At 47.3% G+C, this 21,694-nt stretch overlaps 1 long non-coding RNA gene across 3 annotated transcripts in view; it reads left to right on the forward strand.

Annotated features, from left to right (window-relative positions):
- LOC149124774 (uncharacterized) overlaps positions 1-21,694 on the forward strand; it is a 62,379-nt gene that overhangs the window by 17,989 nt on the left and 22,696 nt on the right. For 2 of the 3 annotated variants that reach the window (XR_016213162.1, XR_016213160.1), the window contains exon 2: positions 14,358-14,497. This is a non-coding gene — a long non-coding RNA (uncharacterized LOC149124774). Of the gene's footprint in view, positions 1-13,891; positions 14,039-14,357; positions 14,498-21,694 lie in introns of all 3 variants that reach the window. The other variant, XR_016213161.1, reaches the window with a different exon arrangement.

A 21,694-nucleotide genomic window follows, 5' to 3' on the forward strand; every position in this document is an offset into this window, starting at 1 on the left:
GAAGGATCGCTAGATTCCTAAAGTTGTATTAGGAAATTTCTATTTCTTAAATAAAAGGTTTCTTTGTGGGGAAAAAATTAAAAAATGAAGGGGAGGGGAAGAAAACTCTGACCTAAGGTCGTCAGGGAAACAAGTGCCTGCAGTGCCAGCTTCCCTCATGAGTGCTGGTGTTGCTCCCCCATTCGCGGAGGAACGACACTGGACCCTGCGCTGTTCTTTTTGCCTGGCTCTTACCGGGTTTGCTGCCGTTCCCCTACTCGCAGAGGAACGACACCGTCCCGGGTTAGCTGCCGCCCCCCCCCCCCCCCCCCCCCCCCGCCTCCACGGAGGGGCGGCACCCCCGCCGCTTTCCCCGCTTCCACGGAGGAGCGGCACACCGCCGGCCGGCTCTCTCAGGGGCTGCTCAGATGTTCCTCAGGTGTTCCTGGTGCATGCTGTCTCTCTCCTCCTTTATAGTCCTCTTCCACCAATCCCAACTCTGCTGCCCACACGCCGAGCACGCTGCTCTCCTCCAATCAGGAGCAGGATCAGCTCCTGCAGCTTATCAGTCGAATTGGCAAGGCAGCTGAGTAGAAGTTGTTGTCTCTCAGTGCCATATTGTGGGAGAGCAGATGCATAGAATTAGTCCTAGCAGTTCCAATAATTTAGTCTAGTCTCGGTTGCTCCCCACATGCTGGGTCATGTCTCAGCAGCTCTGCTTCTGATGCAGTTCCCTGCCAATGTGCCTGCAAGGCAACCAGAGATGCTGCAAGTGCTTGGGCCCCTGGCCCCCATGTGGGGTACCCAGATGCAGTTCCAGGCTCTTGGCTTTGGCCTGATGGTCACCAAATGTTGCAGCCATTTAGAGAGTGACCAGCAGGTGGAAGATCTCTTTCTCTCTTTGTCTCTCTCTTTCTCTCTCTCTCTCTCTCTCTGTGTGTGTGTGTGTATTCCTCTGTATGTTACTCTACCTGTCAAATGAGTTAAGTATTTGAAAGAAAAACATGAAAACTTTGACCTAAATATATTTTTTTTTTTGACAGGCAGAGTGGACAGTGAGAGAGAGAGACAGAGAGAAAGGTCTTCCTTTGCCGTTGGTTCACTCTCCAATGGCTGCCACGGCCGGCGCGCTGCGGCCGGCGCACCACGCTGATCCGATGGCAGGAGCCAGGAGCCAGGTGCTTTTCCTGGTCTCCCATGGGGTGCAGGGCCCAAGCACCTGGGCCATCCTCCACTGCACTCCCTGGCCACAGCAGAGAGCTGGCCTGGAAGAGGGGCAACCGGGACAGAATCCAGCGCCCCGACCGGGACTAGAACCCGGTGTGCCGGCGCCGCTAGGCGGAGGATTAGCCTAGTGAGCTGCGGCGCCGGCGACCTAAATATATTTTGTAAACTCAAGAAACATCAGTGAATACTTTCAAAGGAAGACGGTATTATACAGATTAGTTTCAACAGATGAGAAATGTTTGCAAAACTGCTTTGAGAAGGCACGCCAGTGTTTGCTAATCAAGGAGCTGGAAGGGAGAGAAGTTGGGGGCGGGGCGAGGCTGCTGAGCTGACAAGCTTCTGCCCAGCGTCACGTATGAAGCAGCAGCAGGTCAGAGCCCCACAGTTGGACGAATGGAGATTGGAATCCTGTCACCTCCTATTGTCGATCTCTCTATTCTTCACTCACTTTATTATTAACTGAATAAAAGATCTACCTTTCAGTACTTTAAGTACTAAGTAAAGTACTTTGCATGCTTTTTGTCATAAAGTCAACTGGCATTGGACAGTGGTGAGGATGAAGACAATGATGTTAGTTTGAGGAAGGCAAGGCGAGAACAGGCAGCGTCTTCGACCTCTGGCTCCATGTTCCTCAGCCTGCACCCTGGACCTGTTGAAGCAGGACCCCAGGACATGGACCTCGTAATCCATATCTTTGGAACGACGCTGGTGCCTGTTTGATGGCTGGGTTTGCAGAGGGCCACAGCACCACTGGCTTTTCTGGCTTGAGGGAAGCCGCAATCCCCATCTGTCTCGGAGTCACCAAGTTGAGACCTGTGAGTCAGTCTTCAAGGGAGCTCTCCTCTTTCTCCCTGTGGACCTATAGCCTACCCTCCAGCCACATGCAATGATAGTCTGAATAGTAGCCTCAATCTCCAAATATGTGTATCCACAAACAGACATTAGCATTCTCTGCAGGATCCATAAACACAATGAGAAAGCAAGTGAGTGAGCCAGTGTTGACCCATAAACAACCTCTCTGAGGGTGCCTGTTGGCTCTGATCTTCCCATTCACACCACCCACACCTATTGGAGAAAGCCGGACACAGGCAGAGGACTGCCACCCAAATCCTGACCCTGTGGACTCAGGCACACCTCTCTGCTTGCTCAACGGGGTGAGCCTGTGCTGTGAGCTAGCAGTGAGGCACAGAGAGCAAGTGGCATTGTTCCCTTACAAGAAATGGCTGTAGAGGCAGCGCTGTGGTGGAGCAGGTAAAGCTACCACCTGCAGTGCCAGCATCCCATATGGGCGCTGGTTTGAGTCCTGGCTGCTCCACTTCCCATCCAGCTCTGTGCTATGGCCTGGGAAAGCAGTGGAAGATGGCCCAAGTCCTTGGGCCCCTGCACCCACCTGGGAGACCTGGAAGAAGCTCCTGGCTCCTGGCTTTGGATTGGCACAGCTCTGGCCATTGTGGCCAATTGGGAAGGAATCTCTCTCTCCCCCTCTCCTTTCAAACAAACAAATAAATCTTAAAAAAAAAAAGAAATGGCTGTTGCAGAGATGTCCCAAAGCGCCCATGCATTTGTTGCCTTTCCTTAATCCTGGTGATGCATAGATTTTAGAACTTTTGAAATAATTTGTATTCTCTTGGATTAGTGTCAGTCACACCTGCTTAGAGATGTGCCTACTCCATCCTGGAGTGTCACCTGCTGCGACACACTCAAGCTTATCACTCAGGGCCCAGTGGCTCAGTATGTGACACAGGAGTTTAAGAGGATTCATTTGTCCTCTGGGACACTGACAGTGCCATCTGCCTGCCCTGGGAGGAGCGAATTCGTGAGGCCTCGGGCAGGAGGGGACATCCTCTAAGAGAGCTCGATGCCATGCAGCAGCTGAGATCATTGGCTTTTGTCCCACTTGTCTGGAGGCAGCCTGAAAAAGTCAGCCAGTGTGTGTACACAAAGATCATATTTAAAGTTTCTGTCCCGAGGAATGAGAGGAAGTGGGAAGCTTTGTATAAAATAGGCAGCCATAATTCAACAGGCAATAATTCATTTCTCATTAAATTACATAGGATGAGCTGCAGGCCCTTTGATAATTAGACCGTGTGTTTTAACAGCACCGCACAGTCATTAATTAGACAAACACCTTCCCTACGCAGCTGGTGGGGTACCACGTCCTTGCTCTGCCTCTGAGGAGACAGAGCTGCCGCTGCCTGGTGCCATCCGTGCCCCGGGTCATGCGGTGAGTCACCGGGAGCTGAGATCAGGCCGCGGCTCTGACGCCGCTGTTCCTGGAACTTGCTGCTCGTCTTTCCCAGACTGCGTGCGGAAACATTGTTCCCTGTGGCTCCCACTTGTTATCATTTCTGATTACACCTTTCCATTCAATCGTGCCACCCTATTGTATCTGTGGCTCGTTTCTTCTGGCTGGGTGACAGAACTTGGTGGGCGTTTTCTAGACTCTCACTCGTGATTCTGTGGCCGTGTGTCCTCTTTCTGATGGCGTGGAGGAGAACAAAGAAGATGAGAGATACAGAGAAAAGTTGACTTGTTTTATAGGATCTATATGCATTTATGATTATGTGCACATGTGTTCACTCATTTAAGATTGTGAGATATCCTATACATATATGTGCATTCCCTAGGTAACCTATGAGGTCTCTCAGAATGGACTAATAACCATTAAATTTTTAAAATTTATTTGAAGGTAGAGAAGTAGATAAGTAGGTAGATAATTGCTTCTATCCTCTGGTTCATTCCCCAGATGCCCACAAAGGTCAGGGCTGGGCCAGGCCAAAGAAGGCAGCAGGGAAGTCAGTCCAGGCATGCCAAGTGGATGGAGGAAATCCAATTACTTGAGTTGTCATCACTTCCTCTCAGGATCTGCATTAGCAGGCAGCTGGGATCAGGAGCCAGAGCTGGGCATAGAACCCCCACACCCCATGTCTGCTCTAAGGACCATAAGAAATGAATTGGAGGCACTCAAAATGATTGTGGAAATCAACTAGACAAAGACCAGCAGTTGTCATAGCCTGAACTAGATACAACAGAAAACATAAATGCATTGATTTATGCCTTCATCCCCAGCAAACTGTCTGATAATGATACCTACCTTATTTATCCAAGAACTGGTGCTGTTCAAGGCCAAGCTCCACTCTGCAGCCCTGGGGAAATCCCTAACCACTCGTCTTCATCAGATGTGAAATGAAGTAGGTTGCAACCACAACCGGCTACGTCCAACTAAAAATCCTCACGTGGGATTTTTAGTGATATACGAGGGACCTTCAAAAAGTTAATGGAAATGAGGGTTATGAAGAACTACGCATGAATTCCAAAAAAATTGGCACCATAATAAACTTTCATCAAATTTTCTATCAACTTTTTGAAGTTCCCTCATATGGCACATGTTGGGGACGAGGGGCTCAGTCCTTTGTCCTAGCTCTACCCTTTCTCTCACCTGCGGTTACCCTCTTACCTGATCAGGAAGCACGAGGATCAAACAGGATGGCACACAGGGATTCTCTGTAGTTCTGCGTGGGCATTTGGAAGAACAGGGAAAATTCTCATTACCAAGTGTGAATTGCTACAAAGCAAGTCAAAGCTGAAAAAGGTACAAAGTCAGGTCGGTGGTAGGCAACTAGAAACTGACAGGAGATCCCAAAGTGCCCATGGGTTCCGAGATGAGCAGGTGTATTGCCACTAAACTTGCATGTCATTTCGTCCGGATCTGTTTAAACCCCTAGTAGGAATGTGCATTTTCTAGATTCAGGATACAAATTGTTTTATTTAATTGTTGAAAATCCCAGATGCCTTGTTTGAAAGCTCTAGCAGCTCCGTGCAAACCACACCTGACCGCTCCCGCACTGCCCCTGCCTTCCCTGGGACAGCCCGCTCCTGCCCTCCGCCTGTCAGTGGGAGGAGGGCCTTGAACTCTGGATGGCACTCCCTCTCCTTTGATTTGTCAAATAAGCAGAAATGTCAAGCCCTACTGAGGTGGTGATAACGTCAAGCACTCACGCCAATGGCTGTGAGCCAGGTTCGCTCTGAGCACGTTTCCTGTATTTAGCTTCTAGATTTTCACAATCATTTTTTAATGTAAATATGCCAACTTTGCTTGTTTTTTGGGTGAAGACAGTGAGGCTCCTAAGTCATGGACCTGGGTTTGAAGGCAGTTGCTTGGGCTCCACCCCAGGCTCCACTCACAGCACCACCACTCATCAACAGAGCACATGCTCCAAACCTGCTCCGGGTAGCGCTCGGCGGGTCTCTCCAGTTTGCCTTCTTTGGGTGCTGGCAGGCTGTTGCAGAACAGACACTCAACCCCCACTGGGAGCTCTTCCTGAACCCATGGCCCCCGTCAGCATTTGGAATGGACCAGTATTAGTATAGGCTCCGTTTCTTCATCACCAGCGTGGTACGTCTTTAAAAATCCATGCCTGAAAATGTCCTAGGTATAAAATCTGCTATAAAAAGTTAATTACTAACCAGGCATTTAAAAACTCCTAAAGAAAGTTTGCAAATTTTGTTGGAAAATGTCTTCCTCAGCAGAGACATTCACCTTTAGTTGAAAGAGAAAAATGGAGAGTATCATACTAAATCTGCTTGGTTTGATCACAGTTCATTTTCATCATAATAAACATACAGCAGATTTCAAGGAAACAGATGTGGGAGAAAAATGGGGAAAATAAATGAAACAAAATGGTTTTATGAAATGGTCAACAACGATTAAACTTTCATATGGGGACTGAGAAGACTAAAATTATAAAATCAGAAATAAAACTGGAGCCGTTAGTACCAGTTTAAGAGAGCCCCATTGCACACTAGCGTGCATGCGTTCAGTGGCTGGATCCATCTCCTAACTCCAGCTTCCTGCTAATACACGCCCTGGGAGGCAGTGGGTCGCGGCTAAGTAGTCTCCATATGGGAGAACTGAGTGGACTTTTCTGCTCCTGGCACCAGCCCCAGCCCCATCCTGGACATTGTGGACATTTGGGGAGTGAACCAGCTCTCTGTCTCTACCTCTGTTTCTCTCTCTCTCTCTGTCTCTCTGTCTCTCCCCCCTCTCTCCACCCTCTCTCCCCCCCCATCCTCTTCTCTCCTCGCTCCATCTATTTTTTCTCTCTGCCTCTCAAAAAACAAAACAAAAACAACAAAAAATAAAACCCAAAGAGTTTAAGAGAGTATTTTGAACAATTGTACACCAAGGAGTTGGATAATCTAGATGAATGGACAGCTGTCTTAGTCTGTTGGTGCTGCTGTAATGAAGTTCCATGGACTGCGTAATTGTAAATAACAGATTGATTTCCCATGGTTCAGGAGACTGAAAGGCAAGATCAGGGCACCAGCAGGCTCCCTGTGCTGAGGGCTGCTCTCTCTCTGCTTCAAGGAAGCAGCCTTCCTGCTGCATGCTCTACACAGGACACTGTCCTCATGTGGAAGAAGACAGAAGAGCAAGAATTGCCTAAACACTGTTTATGCCTCTTTCATAAGGTTCTGAACACCGTGTGTGAGGAGGAACCCTCTCCATCTCATCTCCCGAAGATCCCACCTCTTCAAACTGTCACACTGGCAATTAAGCTTCAACACATGAATGTGGGAGACACATTCCAACCACAGTATCCTAAAATCCATGTGGAATTTCAAGGCATCCCAAGTAGCTACAATAAAACAAAACAAATCTTGAAAAAGGAATTGGCATTGTGATGCAGCAGGTGAAACCACTGGCAGCAGTGCTTGCATGCCATATCGGAACGCCGGTAAAAGTCCTAGCTAGGACTTGCTTCTGATCAAGCTCCTGGCCAATGAGCCTGGAAAATCAGCAGAAAACAGTGCAAATACTTGGGCTCCTGTACCTACGTGGAAGACCCAGGTAGAATTCCAGGCTCCTGGCTTTGACTTGGCCCAGCCTCAACTATTGTAGCCATTTGGGAGTAAACCAGCAGATGGAAGATTGATATTCATACCCCCCCCCCATCCTCTACCTTCCGCCCCTCCCATTCCTTCCCCTTTTCCTTCTCCCATTCCTTCTCCTTCTCCCTGTGTCATTCTTTCTAATAACTAAAATGGGGGCTGGTGCTGTGGCACAGCAGGTTAAGGTGTCGTCTGCACTGCCAGCATCCCATACGGGCACCCGTTCTAGTCCCAGCTGCTTCACTTCTGATCCAGCTCCCTGCTAATGCACCTGGGAAAGCAGTGGAAGATGGCCCTGTATTTGGGCCCCTGAACCCATGTGGGAGACCTGGATGAATGATCACACAAAAGGTAGCACATAGATGAGATTCAGTATAGCATTATTGTGTTGGCCTGTCCCCATTGCTATAATGAAGTACCTGAAGCTGGGTACTTATAAAGAAAAGAGACTTATTCAGCTCACTGTTATGGAGGCTGATAGTCCAAACAGCAAAGCAGTGGTTCTGAGGAGAAACCCATGGTCATATTACATCATGGCAGGTGGCATCATGGGAGTAGGGTGTGTGAATGGGGGAGATCACATCGGGAGCCAGAGGGAGATGGGGGTTTCAGGAGAACTGTTAATCCCTTCTGAGGACACATCCACAGTGACCTCACCACCATCCACTGGACCCCACTTCTTAAAGGAGCCACCACCTCTTAACATCACCACTCTGGATACCGAGTTTCTAACACATGAATCTTCAAGAAATACCCTTAAACCACATCCAAACCATAGCAGCTAATCAAGTTTTTAAAAATAAGGACATTATGACAAATGCTACAATGCAGATAAAAATTAAGAACATAAGTGAAATCAGCCACTCACAAAAAGACCAATACTTTGTGACTAACTTATTTTTGGTACTAAGAGTTGTCAGACTCAGAATAGTGGTTGCCAGGGCTGGAGAGAGGGAGTACGATGAGTCAAACCATTTACTGGTGTGAAGGTCACTTTTTTTTTTGATAGGCAGAGTGGACAGTGAGAGAGAGAGAGAGAGAGAAAGGTCTTCCTTTACTGTTGGTTCACCCTCCAATGGCCGCTGCAGCTGGCACGCTGTGGCTGGTGCACCGTGCTGATCCGAAGCCAGGAGCCAGGTGCTTCCTCCTGGTCTCCCATGTAGGTGAGGGCCCAAGGACTTGGGCCATCCTCCACCGCACTCCCAGGCCACAGCAGAGAGCTTGCCTGGAAGAGGGGCAACAGGGACAGAATCCGGTGCCCCGACCGGGACTAGAACCTGGTGTGCTGGCGCCGCAGGCGGAGGATTAGCCTAGTGAGCTGCGGTGCTGGCCGAAGGTTCACTTTTACAGGACGTTGGAGCTGTGGAGCTGGATGTAGTGATGGCTGTACAGTGTTATGAACATGTCTAGTACACACATCTGGGCACTGAAACATGGCCAAGTGGTCAATTTTATGCTATGTGTACTTGAGCATAATTTTTTAAGTCAAAGAGAGAAAAAGAAACTGCTTCTCTTCATTTTCCATTCTAAGATCTAATTTTGGTTTGTCTTTTTCCTTTGATTAAGTCTATACATTTTTAACAGAATGTGTATAGTATTTTTAATGAGCACTTTCTGAAACTATAGAGAATAATACAAGATGAATGTGCACTAGTCCACAATGGCAAGGAGTTGGTAATCTGTTGGCTGACTTTATGTGAAAATAAGCAGTTATTAATTGGCCCATGTTTCATAGGGAGAAACAGTGACAAATAGGGTAGACCTGTGTTCCAGGGACTTGGCATTCTGCTGAAGGACTCAGGCAGTAAGTCAGTGTGCAGACAAGGAAAATCATCGCAGCGTATGATCGCTGCTGCAGGGGAGGGGATGAGGGGACTCCAGGGGAAATAAAGGGACGATGTGTTAGAGATGCAATCGAGCTGTGGTGTTGTGCCCACGGGACACAGAGCCAAAGATGAGGAAGACATCGCCTATTCCCTAGGAGTTTGCTGTCTGGTAGAAAGGCATTAGGCAAACTTCAACAACGTAATAAACACATTAGGCAAACACAGAATCAAATAAAAACATAGACAAAAGAAAAGTAATATACAAATGAATACTTGCTAAATAATTCTGATTGAAGTTATTCAGGAATGTTTGAGTTGGATTTTGAATGATGAATCCTTTTGCTAGCTGATAGAACAGTGGGGCAAAACCAACCTGATTAAGGGCACAGAAGATGAAATCAGAGTTCAGTTTCAGGAAGTGATGGGTGGTCTCCTATGTAGCAAGGGGAGTAAAGGCGTATGCACAGATAAAAGGTTGCAGTCTTAGTAGATGGAACCTGAACTATGCTAGGATTGAAAGCACTTTACATTTCTGTAACTGGTGGAAAGGAAGAGAGTGCTACCCAACACTAGGATGAAGAAAAAAAAAAACCCAGAAGTTCTCTATAGTCTTTTTTTTTTCTGTACTTTTTTTTTCTGGTGGAGATACATTATTTATGAGGATTAAGAACCTCCTTGGCTGGCGCCGCGGCTCACTAGGCTAATCCTCCGCCTGTGGCACCGGCACTCAGGGTTCTAGTCCCAGTCAGGGTGCCAGATTCTGTCCTGATTGCTCCTCTTCCTGTCCAGCTCTCTGCTGTGGCCTGGGAGTGGAGGATGGCCCAATGGCAGCGGCCATTGAGGGGTGAACCAATGGAAAAGGAAGACATTTCTCTCTGTCTCTCTCTCTCACTGTCCACTCTGCCTGTCAAAAATAAATAAATATATAAAAAATAAAAAAAGAACCTCCTTACCATGCTTTATTTGCCATGACTGTCCACAGAACTGTGAGCTCTCCCACTCCTCTTCCAAGGAGAAGGAAAGACATTTTCTTAATACTACATTCTTCAGGCAGATGTGACATCGAAGAGACATTGGTAATGAATAGTGACTTTGTTATATGAAATCTGTGCATTGTATGCCACTTTAAAATTCATCCTAGAGTTCACGACGTTCCTTGTAGAGATTGTGACCTGTCTCAGCGACTCTATGGAAAATCAAAGCGAAGGGTTTCCTGTGTTCACGCTCAGGGAGAATTTCTCAGAGGCAGACAGAGCAGGGCAGACGATCTCAGAGTTCGCAGGCAGCAGAAAGTCCAGCGTGAGGAAGCTTGGCAACGGCTGGTGCTGCCACCCGTGGTTGTAAACCTCCCACGGTTCAGGCAGGGGTTTTAATCCTGCCTCCATGAATTTTTGCACTTCCCCATTCCTTGCTTTGGTCAGATTATTAACAGGGTTGGATGCTTCTCAACTAAGGCCACCACTGGCATTTTGGGTGGGGCCTGTCCCAGGCCTGAGGGGCATATGGCAATCTTGGAAGCCTGTCCTTTAAGCGCTAATTGTGACAACCCCCATCCTCCCCAACACCGACTTGGGCTGAAAAGCACTGTATGTTACCTAATCCCACGAAGACGCATTGCTGTCCAAAACTTCCGTGCCCTTGTTTTTGGAAGAGTGCATCTTAAACATGAGATGGGCTGCTTACAGGGAGCAGACAGGTGGGAAGGAAAGCCTCACTTGGGTAGATGAACAGATACGGTGGGAGTATCTGAGAAGGAGTAGCAGAAGAGCAGAAAGAACGCACGTGGCTCTAGATGGGGATGAAGTTCAACTGCGAGGTGGCTGTGGACGGCTCATGCAGCAGACATGAATAGCATGAGGCGTGAAGAAGTCAACAAGCAAAAATCCCGGGCTGGGGAGCTGCTCGCCTATACCCTGCAGAGACCTGGGATGGTGTCAGCACTGGAGGTGACAGAGAAACGAGGTTAGGTGACAGGGCTTCAAAAAGTGAGCCTGACATTTGGAAAGACAGCCAGCATCCGCAGAAGCTAGGAAGATGCCAATGCTAAGAGTGAGTGGGTACTATCTCCCCCAGCACTGGCGAGGAAGGCAGTTAACAGACCCCCTGTGTTACTGGACGGGATGCTCTGACATTTTTGGAAGGAGATGCTGCAGGGTAGACTAATTCTTCCACCCTGGTTTTGAGAAGGTTTTCTGCAGGTGCCCCGTTACTGGAACGGAAGCCGCATGTACAATGTCTGTGCTGCACGCTTGGGAGTAGCATTAAGAAAATTGTCACAGTGGGAAAGTGCACCCCCAGCAGGGACTGGTGTCTTCCTCCTAAAAGGAACAAGTTAAAAATAAATGCTTTAAGAGGAAATATCTAAAATACATGAAGTAAATATTCTTTGAAGCTACATAATTAGATGTGGAGCAAACACAAACGGAAATCCTGTGTATGTTGGCGGGAAAATGGGGATAAATAAGGAAGAGTATCCACGTGGGATAAAATAGAAGAGAGGAGAAAATACAAGTGATTGACTTTGTCTAAGCGAAGAACCTCAGCAAGTTTTCTCCTATCTAATTATATTTCTAAGAAAAAGAAAATGACTGAATTTTTAGTTCAAATGTTCATGCATAAGTTTTACTCTAGTGAGGTCTAGCTCATTGGAAAGTTTCTCTTTTATATGTGTTAGGGATTCATTCAAACATTTTTTGAAAGATAACTTTTTTTAAAAGATTTATTTATTTATTCGAAAGTCAGAGTTACACACAGGAGAGGCAGAGAGAGAAGGAGAAGAGAGAGAGAGAGATCTGCTGGTTGACTTCCCAACTGGCCGCAACAACTGAAGCTGTGCTGATCTGAAGCCAGGAGTCAGGAGCTTCTTCCAGGTCTCCCACGTGGGTGCAGGATCCCAAGCACTTGGGCCATCTTCCACTGCTTTCCCAGGCCATAGCAGAGAGCTGGATTGGAAGTGGAGCAGCAGGGACTCGAACTGGCGTCCATATGGGATGCTGGTACTCAGGTGGTGGCTTTACCCGCTATGCCATAGCAGTGGCCACGAAAAATAACTTTAAAAAGTGATAATCTCTATCTCATGAACATTGGTGAACTCCAGAAGTTAACAGGCACTGGTTGGCATAGGTCTTGTTTCATTACCTGAGAATTATCCTTAAAACTATTCATAGTGTCTCTAAATATTGCCTGGAACCAGTGTAATGTTTTGCCAAACCCAGCCCATCCCTAGCCTTTGGCGATAGATACACCATTACATGTCAGGCAAATCAATGAAGAAAAATTAAAAGCAACAAACCTGTGTGGGAGATTAAGGCTGTTATATTTCCTAAGTCAAGCAGAAGAAAAACTGCTGCATGTGAATGATGTGCTTGGGGGATCACTGGAATACAGAAACCACTCCTTTAATACAAATTGTCTCAGTATTTCTGTTCTTTTTTCCTCCACCCATTTGTGCTAATGACTAGGATAGGAGCTTTACACACGGGAGTCAGCAGTGGCCTCCACCCCTCACTTCCAGTTCCACAGGAACTGTGAGTAGGTGGAGGGGTGTGCAGGAGGGTGGTGCCCTGTCATAGCCATCGTGCCCCTGCTAGCCCAGCTGCTGACCCAACAGGAGGTTACAAGCCTATCAGGGACAAAGAACAACTTCATTCCATCTTGTTTCACTTCCCCTCTGTTCCCAGTTCTCTTGTCACAGGATACTGTGAGGCATTGACTTTGGAATCAGTCCCAGCCTCTATGCTCTCCAGTGGTGTGATTTGAAATGTTATTTTATTCTGCATTCCTCCATTTCTTTGCTTGTAAAAATAGGGATCATACCACCTTCTTGGAGTTTGCAAAGCTCAAGTGAGAATATGCAGCACTTCTAGAACAAAACCTCTTCAGGAAACACTGACTCCTTCTCATCCACCTGCTTCACACTGTCTGACCTGATTTCTTGTTTAATTTTCCTCTCATTGTCTCGGTCACTAACTTCCCATCCTTCTTGGCACTTTCATTTCTCTAAATGGCTTTTTCCCCCCTGGAACACTTGAGTTAGTCAAGAAGACTATCAAAGGGTACAATTCCATCATCCTGCTGAGCTTGGAAATTAGAGGATGGAATAAAAGATCAAGGTTGGGGGCTTGTGCTGTGACATAGCAGGTGATGCCACTGCCTGCAGTGCCAGCATACCAAATGGGCGCCAGTTCAAGTCCCGCTTGCTCCTCTTCCAAACCAGCTCTCTGCAAATGGTCTGGGGAGGCAGTGGAAGATGACCCAAGTGCTTGGGCCCCTGCACTCACGTGAGAGACCCAGAAGAAGTGCCTGGCTTCAGATTCACCCAGCTCTGACCATTTGGGAAGTGAACCAGCGGATGGAAGACCTCTCTCTCTGTCTTTCCATCTCTGTGTCTGTAACTCTGCTTCTTAAAAGATTTATTTATTTACTTGAGGTAAATACAGAGGTAGAGAAAGAGAGAGGTCTTCCATTCGCTGGTTCACTTCTCAGATGGCCGCAACTGCTAGAGCTGAGCCAATCTGAAGCCAGGAGCCAGGAGCTTCTTCCAGGTCTCCCACATGGGTGCAGGGGCCCAAGGACTTGGGCCATCTTCTACTGCTTTCCCAGGCCACAGAAGAGAGCTGGATCAGAAGTGGAGCAGCTGGGAGTCGAACTGGCACCCACATGGGCTGTTGGTACTGCAGGCAGTGGCTTCACCTGCCACGCCACAATGCCAGCCCCAATGAATAAACCTTAAAAAAATCAAGGTGGAATTATAAAATGATGGCAAATCATTAGCAACCTTCTGATCCTACTCCTTATTTTGTTTTATTTGTATTTATTTTCATTTTACTTGAAAGGCAGAGTTACAGAAACAGGCAAGAGCCATCTTCCATTTGTGGTTCATTCCTCAAATGACCATAATGGCCAAGACAGGGTTAGGCCAAAGCCAAGAGATTGGAACTTAGTCTTGGTCTCCTGTTTGGCTGCAGGGACCCAAGGACTTGGTCATCGTCTGCTGCCTCCCAGGGTGTGCATTAGCAGAAAGTTAGACGGGAAGTGAGGCGCTGCGACTGGGATGGGATACAGCATCTCAGGAGCCGTCTCGAGGGCTGCAGCCAGTGCCCGGCTCCCTGCAGGTTTGAAGACGAGGGAGCTCGGGATTTAAACATACTAACATGTCATCGTCCTGCTGTGCGAAGCACTCTCACCCTCCACAAATCTATAGTCAAACACAAATTGCATTTGCTTTTGAAAAATGTCTTCCTTCTGAACCACAACAACAACAAAAACACACATATGTGGGGGCAAATAAATCTCTTTTAACAACAGTCAGTTGGTTGTTTAACTCAAATAATTTAAAATATAAAATAAATCCTCCTATTCATTTAAACTATATTATTTCTAAATTTGAAATACCTAAGGTAGATCTCAATTCTTCTTTTGTGTATCTTTCAGCAAACAGAAATTGGATAGTCAAGCCATTTCACACTTTGAAGTAATCTCTTAACTTTGAAGACTCATTCATTCAAAAGCATATGTCAGCTGTGTAAAGAGGTTTTCATACCTACCTGGAGATGAACGGGAACTGCATAATGGTAAGTACCCTGCAGTATTACAAGTGTAGGTTAAAATGTCAACAGGTAAACAAGCAGCTGAGAGAAATGTGTGTGAAATCCCCCTTCCAGAAAGAGCACTGTGTGCGCACATTAACCCAGAGAGCTCGTGCCAGGAACATGCTTCGTCTCCCTCTGTCCTGTGTTCCTTACGTTGCTCTCTCATCCTGAACACTGCTCTGACGCCTTGGAGAGGGCAGCCTGGGTTCCGGAGCTTCCTGCCACAGAAGTGCCGGTGGCCGGGAAGGCCTGTGTGTGCCTGGATTTGAGAGGAGAGTGCCAGCCAGCTGGCAGGAGTCGCATCACTAACGTGCCACCAACATGCGAGCGCTGAGTGCATCTCATGCTTATGTTCAGCCTTAAGAAAAGACTGATATAAATCTGGCCACAAGAAGCAATTGACATGGGCAGAATTCAGATAGCATTTCTAGATACACGGAACAAGTCCATTTCTTACTATAACTAAGGCTAGAGTGAGCTTGGTAAGAGATTCTTGAGAAAAATGGGAAGGTGAGTTTAATGATCCTCTCAGAAAGAGTTTTAATGACTATAACCTAAGTTCTCTGATCCTTAATTTTAATTTTTATAATCCCTACACCTAGTGAAGACTGGCAATTTGAATGATTGCATGATAAGTTGATTCAGTCATTAAACAAATATTTCTGGAGTTGTTAACTTTAGGCCAAGCAGAAGGCTTGGATAAAATCTAAAATCAAAGAGAAGCAAAATCCATTGTTCGTGCCGGCACCGTGGCTCACTAGGCTAATCCTCCGCCTAGTGGCGCCGGCACACCAGGTTCTAGTCCTGGTCGGGGTGCCGGATTCTGTCCCGGTTGCCCCTCTTCCAGGCCAGCTCTCTGCTATGGCCCGGGAGTGCAGTGGAGGATGGCCCAAGTGCTTGGGCCCTACACCCCATGGGAGACCAGGAGAAGCACCTGGCTCCTGCCATCGGATCAGCACGGTGCGCCGGCCGTGGCGGCCATTGGAGGGTGAACTAACAGCAAAAGAAGACCTTTCTCTCTGTCTCTCTCTCTCTCTCTCACTGTCCACTCTGCCTGTCAAAAAAAAAAAAAAATCCACTGTTCGTGTCCTTATTGAACTGATTAGTGTGAGTGGGATGGGAGATTGGAAATAAATGTTAATCAAAGAAAAATAAAATTACAACTGAGATAAATGATGAGGAGAAGTAGGTGACGCTGAGAAAATTAAGTTGGAGAGGAGGGTTAAAGAAAACTCCCCTGTGGGACGGAAGACAGAGCTGAGGAAATGATGCACAAGCCAGCGTGGGCAGAGGACAGGACCCGAGCGAGCGGAGCAGACTCTGAGGGAGTCTTGGAGGCGGACAGGGAGCGCTCCCAAGTCAGGACCGAGACAGCGAAAGCCTGGATTGAGAAGATGCTCAGGCACGAGGGAGTCACGTTAGGAAGGACCTTGTAGGCCACATTAAGGAGTTCGTTCTTGCCCAAGAGTTTTTGAAAATCGGTGGCCAGCATCCTGGCACAGCGTTTGAAGATGCCGTGGGAAACTCCGGCATCCCATACTGCAGAACCGGCTGAGTCCCAGATGCTCCACTGCCTATCCGGCTCCCTGCTGATGTGTCTGGAAAAGCAGCAGTTGATGGCCCGAGTCCCTAAGCCCCCTGCCACCCAGGTGGGAGACATGGATGGAGTTCCAGGCTCCCAGCCTCAGCCCTTGCAGCCACGTAGGGAGTGAACCAGCAGATGGAAGATCTCTTCTCTCTCTGGCTCTCCTTGTCTCTGTCACTCTGCCTTTCAAATGAATAAAAACTAAAATCTTAGATAAAAGAGTTATTAAAAGTTACTGAGAGAAGAGTCACAGGGTTAGAGCTCCACTGGGAAAAGTTATGCTGGCTGCTGTGACTAGACCATCTCAAGAGAGATGTGTGCACAGGTGCAGCCCATGATACATGTAGCAATGTTCACAGAAGCTCGCTTTTCCCAGTAGCCCCAGACTAGAAACAGATCAAATGCACATTGAGATAGAATGAATAAATAAGTGTGGTGTAAGTATCCAATTCATTACTGTATGATGGGATGGACAAATTACACTCTACTCACATTACAACACGAATGGACTTCATGCAAATACATTGAATGGGAGAATTCAGACATTGAAAGCTACATAGTGCTCCACCCTATCTGTTAAAATAAAGTTAAAAGCAGACTGAACTGCTAAATGTTAGAAGTCAGCATAGTGGAATGCTAGTAGTAGGGACTGGCAGGCTAGGGATTGGCAGTTGGTACAGGCTGAGTTTTGCAGTGCTGGAGAGAAATGCTGTAGGTCTTAACCTGGGCAGAGGTTCACCAGGTGTTGGATTTGTGATAATGCACTTGAGCTGGATGATTATGTTTGTGTAGTCTCCAGCATAGGTGTAATGATACTGACAACATTAAAAATGCCCATATGTTGGTAGAGTTATTGAATGCATATAGTGAGATCTGTTGGGAAGAAATGATAGGAGTCCAAGTAGGAGAAAACAATTGCTCATTGAACCTTCCAGTGATGGTGAAGATGGAAAGAAATGGATTTACTTGAGAGTGAACAATCAGGGAGCACAACAACAGGATTTGATGGAGAGGCAGATATGGGGTGTGAAGAAGAGGTGTCCAGGGTGATTCCTAGGAGCTACTGATTTGGTAGGAAAAGAGGCAGTCCTCTGTTCGTGGCAAGGGTCAAAGCACAGAGGGACAATGTAAAGAGACGTTTCCATGTTTGGAAGCAGAAAGGAAGAGAGGTAGCTGTGGAGCAGCTGTGGCAAAAGGAGAAAGGAAAGAGAGTTGAGCTTGTTCATAGAGAAGAGAAAGTTCGAGAACCCCGTTGCAGAGTGGAAGAGTGAGTGAACTACAGAAATGCAGTAGGGTTGCTGGATGGGGCTGGGGACGTTCTATCATTTGATCTTGAAGAGTGACTTGTACATTCAGCTGTTCCTGTCCAGGAGTGAAGAGAACCAGAGCTGAGTGTCACAGGTGGTTGGAATTGTGCCACACGGGTCTGATCAGCATAGCTTTGGGGTACAATGTCAACATGGGTGAGAGTTGTAATAAACCCATTTTTCATATCCTCATAAGGAAAGCTCGCTGGGAATATGGAACTTCACCCAAGAGGGCCTATGAGTCAACTGTCTGTGACTATAGCAAAATATTTGCGGCTGAGGACTTGATAAAGAGCCTCCCTTAGCTTACAGTTTGGGAGGCTGCACAGTGCTGGTTCGTCAAGGGCCCTGCCTGTCTGGTGAATGGTGGTGGGGTGCAGAGGAGAGGAAGCACTCAGGCGGCAAGACAGGGAGCAGGGAAGGCCACCGCGCTTCTCTGTGGTATCTCTCTTGCAAGAGCTGACAGATATGTAAGCATGGAGCGGACACACTGAATCTGTTAGGGAGCCCAGCAGACTTGAGTCCGGAAGAACTGAGTTGAGAGGAAGCTTCATTTTACCGACAGTTCCAGGTTCCCGAGATGGCAACTCCGCACACACAGTTTCAGCAACGTGCCATCTAGTGCTTGGACCCTCGGGAAAATGGCAGAGCAAGCAACCTTATCCGACATGGATCTATCCTTGTGTTCGGTCTCCTGCTCATGGCCCACTCAGGCTTTCTGACGTTTCTTGCATGCACACAAATTGAGGAGCTCCTGTGCCGCAGACACTCAGCTGTGCACATTTATCCTCTTGCAGCCCAGCGGGACTAGCGCTAACCTGCACAAGAGCCTCCCTCTTTCATGACCGAAACAAAAGGAACCATTTCCTGGGGATGCTGATTAGAATATCCATTTAAAGAATTAATTTCTGCTGTACGTAACTGGTAATAGCTATACTCATTTGCAAGCTCTCTCCTGAGCACTTAAGACTTTAGTCATCAGAGCACATTCCAAGGTGAGTACTGTGACCAACTCCATTTTAAAAATGAGGAACCCGAGGCATGGAAACATGGAGGAACTGCTTGGCGGGGAGGTGGCTGAAGCAGGACTCACCGGGATCTTCGTCCAGAGTCTGTGAGCCTAATCGGAGTTCAGCCCATCCCCGAGGCTTACGGTGAGGGGAGAAGAGGCGCCGCCCTTCTGAGGGGCTCTGTCCTGGCTCAAATGGTCCCTCTGCTTTGGCTTGGTCCTTTCATTCTTATCCAGAGCCGTGTGTGTGTGTGTGTGTGTGTTTCAGGCTGTTCTGTGGATATTAAATTTTGAAATCAACATTCGGGAAAGTTAATGTCTATTTGTGACTCTCACCAGGAGGAAGACTTCTTTATGGTCACTGGGATTGATGATAATAATGACAGAGTAGAATCTGTGAATTCCTGGAGCTGGGCCACCTCACAGGGGTGGTGTTGAGAACTCTGGGGAACCTGAGAAAGGAGGATGTATGTTTTGGGATTTCAAAGAGAGAAAATCTGGAACTAAGTGGTTAGACAGTAAATGTAACACCTAATTTCAGTTAACTGGGGAATGAAAGGAAATGTTTGTGAAGCTTTTGTCATGAGCACGCTTGTTGGGAAGATCAAAACCAGTGGATCAGTCTTTAATTTATTTTGGAGAAGGGGAAGGAAAGTGGATAGGCAAACAGCATGAAATTCCTAAGATGCTTCATTTTTCGTTGGGCAGAAAGGAAATAAAAAGCTCTGTTTATTAGAGTTTTACTGAGCAGTGTGGGTTGAAAATTCAAGGAAATGAAAGAAAGAGCATACTTTTTATATTTTCCTGTCCCAAATTCATTTTCATTTAAGTATTTGATTTTTTGATCTAATTCATTCATTAATTATATATGCACCTTTTGAACGAGTACGTTGACAGTGCCCTGACGGGGAGGGTATTGTGGTGCACTGGGGGGAGCTGTGACTCAGGAGCACCAGTGGGCCGGTTTGCGTCCTGGCCACTCTATCCCCAGTCCAACTCCTGCTAATGCACCCTGACTCCTGGCTTCTGCGGGGCCCAGGCCCAACCACTGTGCCCAACCAGCAGATGGAAATCTCTTTCTCTATCTCTCCTTCTCTCTCTGACATTCTGCCTTTCAAATAAATCTATTTTTTAAATTACTTACTTACTTACTTAATTACTTATGCTTACTTATTTGAAAGTCAGAGTTACACAGAGAGAGAAGGAGAGGCATAGAGGTCTTCCATCTATTGGTTCACTCCCCAGTTGGCCACAATAACCAGAGCTGAGCAGATCCAAAGCCAGGAGCCAGGAGCTTCTTCCGGGTCTCCTACGTGAGTGCAGGGGCCCAAGCACTTGGGGCATCCTCCACTGCCTTCCCAGGTCACAGCAGAGAGCTGGATCGGAAGTGGAGCAGCCGGGACTTGGACTGGCACCTATATGGGATGCCGGCACTGCAGGCTGGGCTTTAACCGCTATGCCACAGTGTTGACCCCCAAATAAATCTTAAGAAACGATTAAAAGAATACATTGTACCCATCTGCCAGGCATTGTTCTCGGTGCCATGAATACTGCAGTCAGTACTCCAAGTGCTGAGTCCTGCCCTCAGGGTTTCTGGTCTGTGGAGGACGGAACTGAGAGGCAGAGAAAGTCAGTTAACAAGTAGGGAAGACACGAGGAAACCATAGTAAGTTACATCAGAAAATAAAATTGGGTGCTGTGTTACAGAGGGCCTGGTTGAGGGACTGTTTTAGATTGAATACTCTGAGAACATTATGTGACACATAAATGGATGATTGAATAAATGAATGATTAGGGAAGATACATGGGTTCTCAAATAAATAATGAAGAGCAGCCTGGGATAATGTAATTGATAGTATTTCAAATAAAGTCTTCTGTGAACATAAAGAAAGAAAAGTAATATATAACTGAAAGAATTCTAGGTGTCCTTGTAGCTACATAAGGTTTCGTTTCTTAAAATAATGTACCTTTGGTGATTTCTTCTTTATTAAATTTTATTTATTATTAATTTGAAAAGCAGACATAGACAGAGACTTCCATTTCTAGTTGATTCCCTAAATGCAACATTTAGGGATAGACAGGGCTGAGAGCAGGAGCCAGGAGCTCAGTCTAATTTTTTCTCGTGGGTGTCAGCAACGCAAACAGAGGAGCCATCACCTCCACACTCCCCAAGTGCACGTTAGCAGGAAGCTGGATCAGAAGAGGAGCCAGGACTCAAAGCCAGGCACTCTGATACGGGGTGCAGATCTCCCCAGAGATGTGTCTCTACTGCTGTGTCCACAGATGAAGATGGTGAGGGAGGGGCATCATAGGCTGAGGAAACAAAACAAATAGAAAAGGTAAAGGGAATGCCACCACGTGCAGTCAGGGAGTGAGAAACAGGGGGATGGAGGAGGTGGGGGGGGGGTGCCACTGCGCAGCAGAGGAAGTTGACGGAGGCCAGCACTTGCTGGGCCCTCAATACCACAAAACAAGGTGTAGGGTTTTTTTTTTTTTTTTTTTAAGATTTATTTACTTGCAAATCAGAGTTAGAGAGAGAGAGAGAGAGAGAGAGAGAGAGAGATCTATCTATCTATCTATCTATCTTGCATCTGCTGGTTCATTCCCCAGATGGCCACAATAGCCAGTGCTGAGCCAGGCTGAAGCCAAGAGCCAGGAGCTTCTTCCAGGTCTCCCACGTAGCTATCAGGGGGTCACACTCTTGGACCATCTTTTGCTGCTTTTCCCAGGCCATTAGCAGGGAGCAGGATCAGAAGTGGAGGAGCCGGGACTTGAACTGGCATCCATATGGCATGCCAGCATCATAGGCAGCAGCTTAACCCACTATGCCATGATGCCAGCCCCTACAAGTTTTTTTAAAATTTTTTAAAAAATTTTGACAGGCAGAGTGGACAGTAAGAGAGAGACAGAGAGAAAGGCCTTCCTTTTGCCGTTGGTTCACCCTCCAATGGCTGCCGTGGCCAGTGTGCTGTGGCCAGCGCATTGCGCTGATTCGAAGCCAGGAGCCAGGTGCTTCTCCTGGTCTCCCATGGGGTGCAGGGCCCAAGCACCTGGGCCATCCTCCACTGCACTCCCTGGCCACAGCAGAGAGCTGGCCTGGAAGAGGGGCAACCTGGACAGAATCTGGCGCCTTGACCAGGACTAGAACCCGGTGTGCTGGCACCGCAAGGCAGAGGATTAGCCTAGTAGCCACGGCGCCGGCCCACAAGTTTTAATTTTTAAATACTACCTCGTATCCATAAGTATGGTTTCTGCCAACAAAATAGAGTACTGGTGAG

This window comes from Oryctolagus cuniculus, chromosome 9, assembly GCF_051225735.1.
Source record: "Oryctolagus cuniculus isolate XC-2025 breed Fujian yellow rabbit chromosome 9, ASM5122573v1, whole genome shotgun sequence".
NCBI classification, from domain to species: Eukaryota; Metazoa; Chordata; class Mammalia; order Lagomorpha; family Leporidae; genus Oryctolagus; species Oryctolagus cuniculus.